Here is a 10,092-nt window from a genome sequence, read left to right as displayed (position 1 = left end):
AAGACGCAGTAAGCCATAAGTGGTAGAAAAATGCAAATTTTGACGTTCCACCATGTTAAGATTGTCCTCGTTTAAGGCGCGATTTCACCTTAAGTGACAAAAGATAAAGTATAATATTGCAATGTGTCTTGGCAGTGACGTGTGCCGAAATAGCTCAGTTGGGAGAGCGTTAGACTGAAGATCTAAAGGTCCCTGGTTCGATCCCGGGTTTCGGCATACGAGTGTGAAACGTTTTTATTTTTTTACGTTGCAATGTAGGTAAGTTGCACATAACGCATGTACGCGTACAATACCTTAATTGATACTTGGATTATTGTGCATATTATTATGATTTTAAATAGTTTACTTGAGTAATTACTATCCTCACATGATGTGTTTTTTTTATAGACGTGCGTCAAAGAAGAAATATAATTCGTGCCCAAAAGTCATCTCTAGGGGGCGACCTTGTCCAATAAACAATCTTTACCTACGTCACTTCTTCACCTTTGACAGTGTGGGTGCTCTCACTTCCTTCTGGAATGTCCGCCAAAAAAGAGGAACCCCAAACTTGACACGTGAGTAGTTTATTTTATATGTATGTGTGTTTGTGTATGTGTGTTGCACCGACAATTAAAAAAAAAAAAGGAAATTGTATCAACCTATATACACAATGCACAAGCCATTTGTTCATATGTGGCAAACAAATAATCACCTCACACTGCCAATTGGCAATCGTTTTCTTCACTGCCACAATGTTCCATTGCAGCATTTTTGGGAGTCAGCCAAATAGCACTCTGCAAAATTTGGGGCCCATGCATTTGATGTCATGATGAGCACCTGTTCTTTTCTCATTTAAGCTTCGCCATGCAAAAGACATGTCGTCTTTGTCTTTCTGTCAGCTGTTTTTCCATAACTGCAGCTGAGTTTGTATGTCAGTATGACACAAGGGAGAAGGGAGGATGGATAAGCAGTTTGTTTTGTAGCGCACTTCCTGGATTTAGCCAGACCCTCCCAAGTCTACTTCCTGAATTCAGAAGCCAGTGTGGCCTAATGTAAACTTGAGATTGTACTGCTTGACCCGTGCTGTTTTTGAGACCTGCTAGCTTGCATATTTCCTCTCACCAACTCACTTCCTCGTTGGCCCCCGTCATATCACGTGAGTCTTCGAACGTTGGCAGGAAAGAGGGCGAAGAGGAAGAGGCCGACCTTTCAGCTTTAGTTAGAGAGCTCATTTCTATGATGAGACATCTCCTGTCTCAAATCAGATGTTTGAGGTACCAAGACTGACCTGTTTAACTTCTTTTCCATTTTTTTTTGTTCTTGGCTTTGAATTTTTGGAAAATAAATCTGACTTGCTCCCTATGTGGCCTCCAGCTACATTCCATTATGTAACAGAGCACAAAATGGGAAGGGGGGGGTGGGGGGGGGGGGGGGGGATGTAATCGATATCAGCCCTCAGTGCAGTGATAATTTTATTTATTCAAAGTGTATTTTTGAACTTGGGATATATTTTTCTTATCAGCAAATCGACAAAAGGATCCACTAAACAAAGAAATGTGGAGGTTCAGTCTTTGGTCATGTTTGTCCAAAGTGATTACAGTATCTGGTAAATCAATAGCTTCTCTTCCAGGTTGGTAATGAGAACTCTACAAGGTCATCCCTATGTCTCTTGTATGACCACTTGCCGTGTCTCGCCTCACTCCAGTTGCTGATAGACCCTAGCGTAACGTGATCCAGAGCAGGGCTCAAAGTACTAGGCCTTCTTTATTAGACTAAGAATGTCATTGACCGGCCCATCTCAATATAGCCTGGAATTAACCATGACTGAGTTCTGGCTGCCAAAGAGATTTGCGTGCTCCTTACGTACCTGTGTTGGACCTGCTGTTCCACCACATGACAAAAGTCCTAGTTGTTAAGAGTTGACATTGGAAAGCGTCAATGGATTAACACCTGCGGACCTGCACGTCGTCTTTCGGCGGGTGACATGACTGAAGGTGTGTTACGTGCTAGCTTGGCAGGTGTGATGGCGTGAGAACGCCAGGCAATAACCTTCCCTCTGTGTTTGTATGTTTACAAGGTGAGGGCTCACAGCTACAAGCATTAATATTATCAAAATGGAAGATGAATAATTATCTTTATATCTTTATGAAGTATTGAGATAGGGGTTTTGCTTTTATTCTTTCTTAAGAAGTCATTTGCTGTTTCCTCGAAGATACTGGTGTGATTCCCCTCCCGGAATCAATAAAGTACAATCTTATCTAAAACACTGCTAAATGATTAATTGATTAGGATTGTCTCAATACTATGAATAATATCAATATACTATTTTCACCTCCACAAGCACTAGCAAAACAATTTCAACTTTTCAATTTCATTTTTAAAAAATATTTATTTACAATAATTTTGTGCATTACATGGTACTTTTAAACCACAAAAAGTACAAAATATTTTTTTTTTGGGCCACTAATTGATTTTAACTCTATGTGTTAAATTGAGGTTCCACTGTTCATTGATCGTGAGTGCAGCATCGATTTCTTGATTCCGCTTAGAAGTAGCACACATGAAACATTATCTTGTCCCTACGTCTAAGAACCTGAGGAGGTTGGCCAGGATCGATGACATCGTAAATAGTCACATGAAGTTGTATCACTCCCACGGGGCTATGTAATAAGTATCCTTAATGTAGCGCTGTACACTATGTAATGAGTGACTCTATGTTGATGTAAACACAACAACAGAGAGGCTTGTTTTCATTTTAACGAGGTAGGATTTCTCTCCAAAACAAATGCTGTTTTGCTTTTTTTGTTTTTCTTTTAGTTACAGAAGTACAGGAAACTTATGTAAGGCAAATGCTCCCCGTTCAGGACCTCAGCAGTGTCGTTGACCCTTTGCCTTGGCTTCCTTTGAGATGGTACGGGGGTTCCAGGTCAACTAAAGTGTGCTGACTCGCATGCTTGCCGCAAGAGATAAATGTCTGAGAACATTGTCCATGTACACCACACACACAAACACACTTTCCGAACTGGAATTGAGTTTAGGCTGGTGATGACAAGCTCAACGACGAGTTGAGGGGTCGTTGTCTGTAGGTGATGATGGGGCCACAAATTGATGGACTCACATCTGCCATGTACACACATCTTGACCTCTCTATTCCCATCTCTAAATTCCAAAACTTTGAAATCGATTGAAGCTCTATAGACGATGTGATGAAACACACTATCTGTAGCAGATGGCGCCCATCTGATTACTGCCACCTATAGGACAGGAGTGGAACATTATCACTTATTATGTCATTTTTGTTTTGTCTTGAGTCAACCAGCAGACAACTATGTTTATTTTAGGCCTTTCCTGTTTTCTATTATCTTGGTGTCCTTCTGGAAGGAAGCAGCAACGCAATTCCAGTGCCAAATTATTCTAATCACATCACCGCAATTGTATTAGCACAACCATCATATTGCTCTACGAACTGGGAACAACAGAGCAAATTTGTGCTTTATTAGATTTATACCCTGCAGCTATGGCTTGCGTTTTCCATTGACTCCCCCCCCCCCCCCCCCCCCATTCTCTTGGTGAGGATAAGGGACTCTTGTTCACAATAAACTCGGCAAAACAACGGCAAACAAAACAATCATTGAGCAGAAATGCATTGCGTAAGCATCAACGCAGATTGCAAATGAGCATGTGCCTTCACATAAGAGGATGGCAGAGGATTAGGAGAAGACCTTTAACATGTCCCCGGTCGCACTTGAAGTTTTCAACACAAGCTTTCACACCGATACGTACGGCACATTTCATATAGGTGACTCAGAGGAGGCTTGAGGCATGAAGGACATGGCTGTTGCCAACCTTAATCTCGGTGATATGGGATGAATATAGCCTTTGGACCGTTACACTCGGTGCAACTAAAGTTTATTTATACATTGGGAAAGCCTTTCCCTTAATGAGTAACATGTTTTGTGATCTACTAGTGATGTTGTTTTCGTTGTTGGAAATGATAGTGGGTCATTTGTGGCGAGGAGTGATTGCCAAATCTTTCTGTCTGGGCACGCCTCCTTCTTAACTCTGGCTATATTTAAACTTGTTCTTATTAAAAACAAATGTATCCTCTTAGGCGTTGGCTTGAGCTCTAATTATTTTTTATTCCCAAGTCCTGCTAAAAGTCTCTGGAGGTTGCTTCTTCATTTTCAAATGACCCAAGAGAATGTTACGTGTGTTGAGACGATTCCATACACCATCTTTGTTAAATGGTTCATCTCACGCTAACAGGGGTGGGATGTTCCAGTTCCAAGATCTTAGACTTTTATGGGGGGGGATGGGGGCATGACTTATCTTATAAAATTCTGAACCGCCTTATTCTCAATTTACAGCTCTGAATGCTCGCATTGTTTCATCTGCCAGTTCTCTTTTATCACGGCTTTTCAATTCACAGGCTTCCTTCCTATTCCCGACAGCACAAACCAACTGGACATGTGCTGAAATGACTTTTCGCAGAGTAAACCTCGCTCATTTATTGGCAAGGCCTCCGTCTGCCACCTCAGCGTTCTCGGCAATTCTGTGTTCTCAGAGACAAGGTCCTGATGTCCTTTTCTGCTAGTTAGCCAGCCCAGCAGTGTTACACCCACAACCTGCTCTACTTTATCCCATCTCTACATTGTTCACACTGTCCTCCTTTTGTCTGATCCCTTTCTTGATCTCTGGGATTTTCCACCGCTTGTCATCGTGTCGGGGGGGTGGGTGGACGGGTCAAAGTTACGCAACTCCAGGATTATTTCCATGGACAAATTGTGTCCGACAGGCTGAAACCACAGGACATAGGTGAGGTTCAAATGCATTCCCACACAGTCCAGTGAGAAGTGATCCCACGCTACGTTGTTTTAGCGCTAGCTTGAAAGATAGATATGTCTAGTTGCTATTGGACGATAACGATAGCACTTTCAGATTAGCCAGTTTCAAAGAAGATTCTTGCTTCTGAGTCATTGGCTACAACTTTTAACAGGCTTTAAGATTATTCAAACCTAACATAGTCATCAAAATGGACAACAGATTAAATATCACCCTTCATGTGAAGTGCTTTACTTCTGGGTTTTGCACTTGTGTTTCTAGCTAGTGTACTGCAGTGTCGCGGCGCAGTGTCACTCCAGTTCTGACCATTTATGACCATATTATAGTGCTTAGCCATGGTCCAAATACTGTAGTTGACTTTTGTACAGCTGGCGCGGGTTCACTTCTCACTCACGCACTCTTCATCATCACCCTTTGATTGACTGGCACAGTCCATGGGCTTGTCCAGCTTTTATCCTGAGTTAAGTGGAAATAGGCTGCAGCCCCCACCTGCCATGACCTTGAACAGAATAAGCCATTGATAAAAAGAATTCTTTGTCCTTTGTATAATATGCTAGAAAACCCTTTGGAGACATTGTCGAACTGTGCACTCAATTGCTCCGGAGCTGATTAGCAAATAAGCGTATGAGGTTCACCCTACTTTAACATTGCTCATAGTAGAAGCACAAATGACTGGCACTGACTTGCTCCCCCATCTGGCCCAGATCCCAAGCCCCTCAGGATTCCCATTAAAGCCCCTCTGTCACGAAGGACTGCCGGCTCTAGTTTCTCTTGGCACCATAATGAGAGCCGATGAGAGCAACAAATGACGGGAGGAGATCAGCTAGTGATGAGTGACTAAGTTTTCTCGCATTTACACAAACACATTTATTGCACAAGAAACACCCGCTCTAAGCTTATATGTAATGTAGTTTCCAATAAAATCCTGTCGAAATGACTTGGCGTCACCCTGACGGTGTTTGGTTTACTCCCATTTGGTTGGGGTGTTGTGTTATCTTGGCTGTTATCACTGTAGGCATGAAATCATATATAAAAAGTTGAGACTATAGTATGTCACGTGTTTTTATGTTGCCAGGAGCAAACAAATAACATTTACTCTTTTGTGCAAGCAGTGTTTTAAGTGGTATAAAATAAGTGGCAGTATTTCCCTTATTTGATTTTTACCAGGTAAATTAAGAGGTGGGTTTAGATTTTATGATCACAACTTTAAATGTAATATAAGGCAAGATACTTTCTGATTTTATACATGGACCAAGAAGGACTCAACACACTAAGCAGTTTGGCAGATAATTCTTCAAAAAAGAGGCTTCAATCTGTTTTATTCCACTTCCAGATGAAGTTTACTGTTAAAATATACATAAAACAGAGAATTACACATTGTAAATTAAAAAAAAAAAACATAACTTTGCCTTAATGTCTGTTAGCTTAATGCTAAGTCATATCAAAATATTTTAACCTCCAGCTAAATTGCAACCCTATTGACAACGAAGCATTATAGAAACTAAATGGATGAATAAATACAGTAAATTATCACCAAATCCAACAAAGTTTTTCTAACAGGCTCTGGTTTGTGGGACAGTAGTTTTGCTTCCATCGCCTTCAGTAGGTCAGATGCTATCTTCGGTGGCTTCGCAGGATCAAGATTTCCACACACATTCCTGCTCTATAATCATCATTATGTCATTACTCTCATGTCGTCGCCAGAAGATTGCAGCAAAAGTCCTCCTTCAGTCACATCCTCAACAAAACGACCTCAACTGCAACAGATGGCCACAGTTGTCACACTCGCAGATTGTCATCAACACATTTCCACTCACCGCCTCCGTTTATTCCGCCACAAATGTTGCAGTAGATTAACATTCCTTCTACATAAGTAGTGTACAGTACTTCTCAACCTACAATGAACAAGCTTAAAACATCATGATAAGCCTACTTTTTCCATCAAGAAGAAAAAAAAATATTTGAAAAATGAAACTCCTTGGGGTAGTGCAACAAAAATGTGATTTTAATGACATGAATTGATCCTGCTGAAAATGCTGTTGTTGAATTGCTGTACATAAATGTGGTTTGCTTGCATCTAGATTTTTCTACATCCACTACCTGTTTATGCGCTGGTACTTTTCCACTAGATGGAAGGAGAAATATGAGAGGCTATTCATAACTCTGTTTTTCTTTTCTTTTTTCAACTTTCATCTTACCAAATTCACCCGTCCTTACCCGTCCTACTTCATCAGCATGAGCCCTAATACTGCAGCTTGGAAAATTCCACACTGCAGCAAAGAGACGGGTGGCAGAGAGAGAGAGAGAGCGAGAGAGAGAGAGAGAGAGAAAGAGGTGTGCGGGTAGGATGAGTCTGGGAGGGACAAGATGAGAATATTTGACGCCGGTAATCGATGAATAGTGAATAGATTGGCATAACGAAAAGACAAAATTTGTATGGATGAATAAAACCATTTAAAGATGATGAACACAACGTTAACCTGAAGCTAAAGACTGCCCTTGAATTTATTTGAACAGCTCACAGTCTTGCAATAAGCACAAAAAGTAGGACGGCAAATTGCTGCAGGAACTCGTGCCTATAACACAATGGGCAGAAAAAGAGCTGCATTTTGAATTTGCACAAAATGGGATGCAGGCAGACGGAGCTCGAGTGAGGGTGGGCACGCCTAATTCCTCCGAAACGTGCATCAATCATCACGTGTGCTGAGATTAAACCGAAAAGCACTGCAGTGCCCAAATACTGCTGTCCCCCCCCAAACTCACGAGGCCTCATCTTCATTGTGAATCATCACACAGTGGCCATGGGCTCAGGTACTGTGCACTCAATACTGCACACTAAAAGCACTTGATATTGTTATGAGTAAGGGTACAGTGGGTATAAAAAGTCTACACACCCCTGTTCAAATGCTTATTAGTCATTCAAGAGGGAGAAAACTGAAATAATGTGTTTGCACAAGTGTGCACACCCTCAAATAATTTAGGAAAGGCTGTGCTCAGAATTAATAACATTAAGATTCAAACTAAATGGGAGTCAACACCTGCCAGCAATTATAGTTCCTCTGAATAACTCCAAATAAATGTTAAATGTTCTACTTTCCCTGAATAATTCCAGCTGAAAATAAGCAACCTCAAAGCAGCTCTACTAATCTAAGAGGGTGTGCGCACTTTTTCTCAGTCTTTTTGGGGTTTTTTTTGCTACCTCTCTGTAAAAGATTTTTGTGTGTTATACTGCTAGGTTTTAAATTCCATACTCTATCTAAAGTCTTGCATTTGAGCAGGGGTGTGTAGACTTTTTATATCCACTGCATGTAAATGACCTATTTGCACCGTGCATGGATAACAACAGACGTCATTACTACAGTCAATCAAACTGCATGCAGGGCATTTTCCACAAACATCGATTCAAACAGCAAGCTGTACAAATGTGTTATTGAGTGGCAGCATGAAGCTTGCAACTGGCCAACACTCATCATCAACATTATGTTCAAGTCTAAATTAATTTTACATACTGTGATTTTTTTTTTTTTTAAACACAATCAGCAACATTGTTAAGGTTCTCCATTTTCCAAAGTTGTGGAGTGTTTGTTGTTGTACTTTGCGTTGCACTTTCATTTGTCTTTGTCTGACTTTGGGCTTTTATCTATTATTGGAAATCCTGCTGAACTTTCTAGTGAATTATTTACTCTCGGGTCACAGTGTGAAATGTCAACAGCCAAGCTCTTGTTACGCAGCGACTTTACATGCGTCAGTCTCTGTACAATGCTAAAATGGAAATGTTGCATTGTGTTCCTTTGCTTGACCTCAGAACTCTTATTGCCTCGAGTTCAACATGGAAGCTCAAATTCCTTTCTGTTTTGGGTATAAAAAAAAAGCAGCACATTGGTCAAACAATGTGGATTAGTGTGTACACTCAACGACTCTGATCCTCCCCAAACTCGGTGAACTGTGAAACACGTAGTTCTGGATTCTTCATAAAGTACTTCCAGGAACTCCGCCTCAATTTTTGGGGAACAGTTTATATCTTCCAGCTATCCACCATAACTCTTAACTGTCAGCTGCACCACTGAAAGAATTTTGTGTTATACAACAATACAGCCATTTTATTTATTTTTTATTTTTACGATTATTATGCTAAAATTCCTTACACACGTGCTATTCTTTCTGTTCTAGCTGGCATTTTTGTTTTCATGTACCTTTCTCACCAGTCATGTGACATTTGTTCTATATATAAAGATTACATTTTTTCGCTGTTAGATTAATGTAAGTTTTGTCACCGGTCATGTGACCTTTGTCTTATACTATATGAACAGTTTATTTGCTATTATGCAATATTTAGAAAACCTCAGCAATGTATGACGGGCGCTTAATGTTTTTACCAATGTAATTGTGTCTTTTACTTCAGAACATTCTGTGCTTTGTCGTCGTCATATGTCCGTTATGTGCATGCCTAATGTTACATAACTGCGTCAACGTATACTCCCCTCTTACCCGCCCCCACAAATATGCACGCACAAGACCACAATCACACGCTGAAAGCCGCAGAATTGAGAAACTCCAAAAGGCTGGACACAACAAACGCCAAGCCATGTGGAGGGAGGAGTTTGCATTTTAACAGCAGGCCATGTTTACTTTTTTTTTTCTTTTTTTTTTCTTTTACCCCTGATAAGACAGAAAAGTAGCAGTGAACTTGACAGTCAGCCAACAGGCTTTACAGCATTCACGGCCATGACCTTTGTACATAAATAAAGATTATGTTTGCATTTTTTATAGCTTGCTCCAGTCGATGCATTGATTGTAACAAGTATTTAATAATTATTGTGTTAAAATTTGAAAGAAAAAAAAAAAGGTGAAACAAGGTCCCGCACCATTGTAGAAGCCGAGTGTTTCCATATGACCTGTTAACTTCTTGGTTTGGATTGTAAATATCTTGCCTGTTTGTTTTGGGATCCTTAACATGCATGTGTCGCAGCGAGCGTGTATGTGTGTGTGTGGCTGTGCACGAAAATCACAATATTATGGTTCTGGCTCCTGGCAATCTGAGGCTCCACGTGATGTCCTGTGCAGCACGTGCGAGCCAGAAGAAGAAGGCTTGGTTTGTTGTTTTGTTCAATCTGACTGGTTGTATCATATGTAACTCCACGATTGTATAAATGCAGTGTTTACATTTTGTCACACTGCAACCTATTTTTTTTTTTTTTGTCAAGACTGTCTTAATGAGAATAACTTGATGGAGTTGATTTTGAGCCAGCATAGTGTCAATTGAACAAGCGT

The 10,092-nt window shown here is 40.6% G+C and overlaps 1 non-coding gene across 1 annotated transcript; it reads left to right on the top strand.

Moving 5' to 3' along the window:
• The first annotated feature begins 143 nt into the window (after positions 1-143).
• Positions 144-216, top strand: trnaf-gaa (transfer RNA phenylalanine (anticodon GAA)). Its single transcript has one exon. It is a non-coding gene; the product is annotated as a tRNA-Phe (tRNA).
• Positions 217-10,092: the final 9,876 nt, after the last annotated feature.

The sequence above is a fragment of the Syngnathus scovelli genome, chromosome 11, assembly GCF_024217435.2.
Source record: "Syngnathus scovelli strain Florida chromosome 11, RoL_Ssco_1.2, whole genome shotgun sequence".
NCBI classification, from domain to species: domain Eukaryota; kingdom Metazoa; phylum Chordata; class Actinopteri; order Syngnathiformes; family Syngnathidae; genus Syngnathus; species Syngnathus scovelli.
The sequence above is the reverse complement of the archived record's forward strand: the minus strand, read 5'-3'. Positions and strand labels throughout refer to the sequence as shown.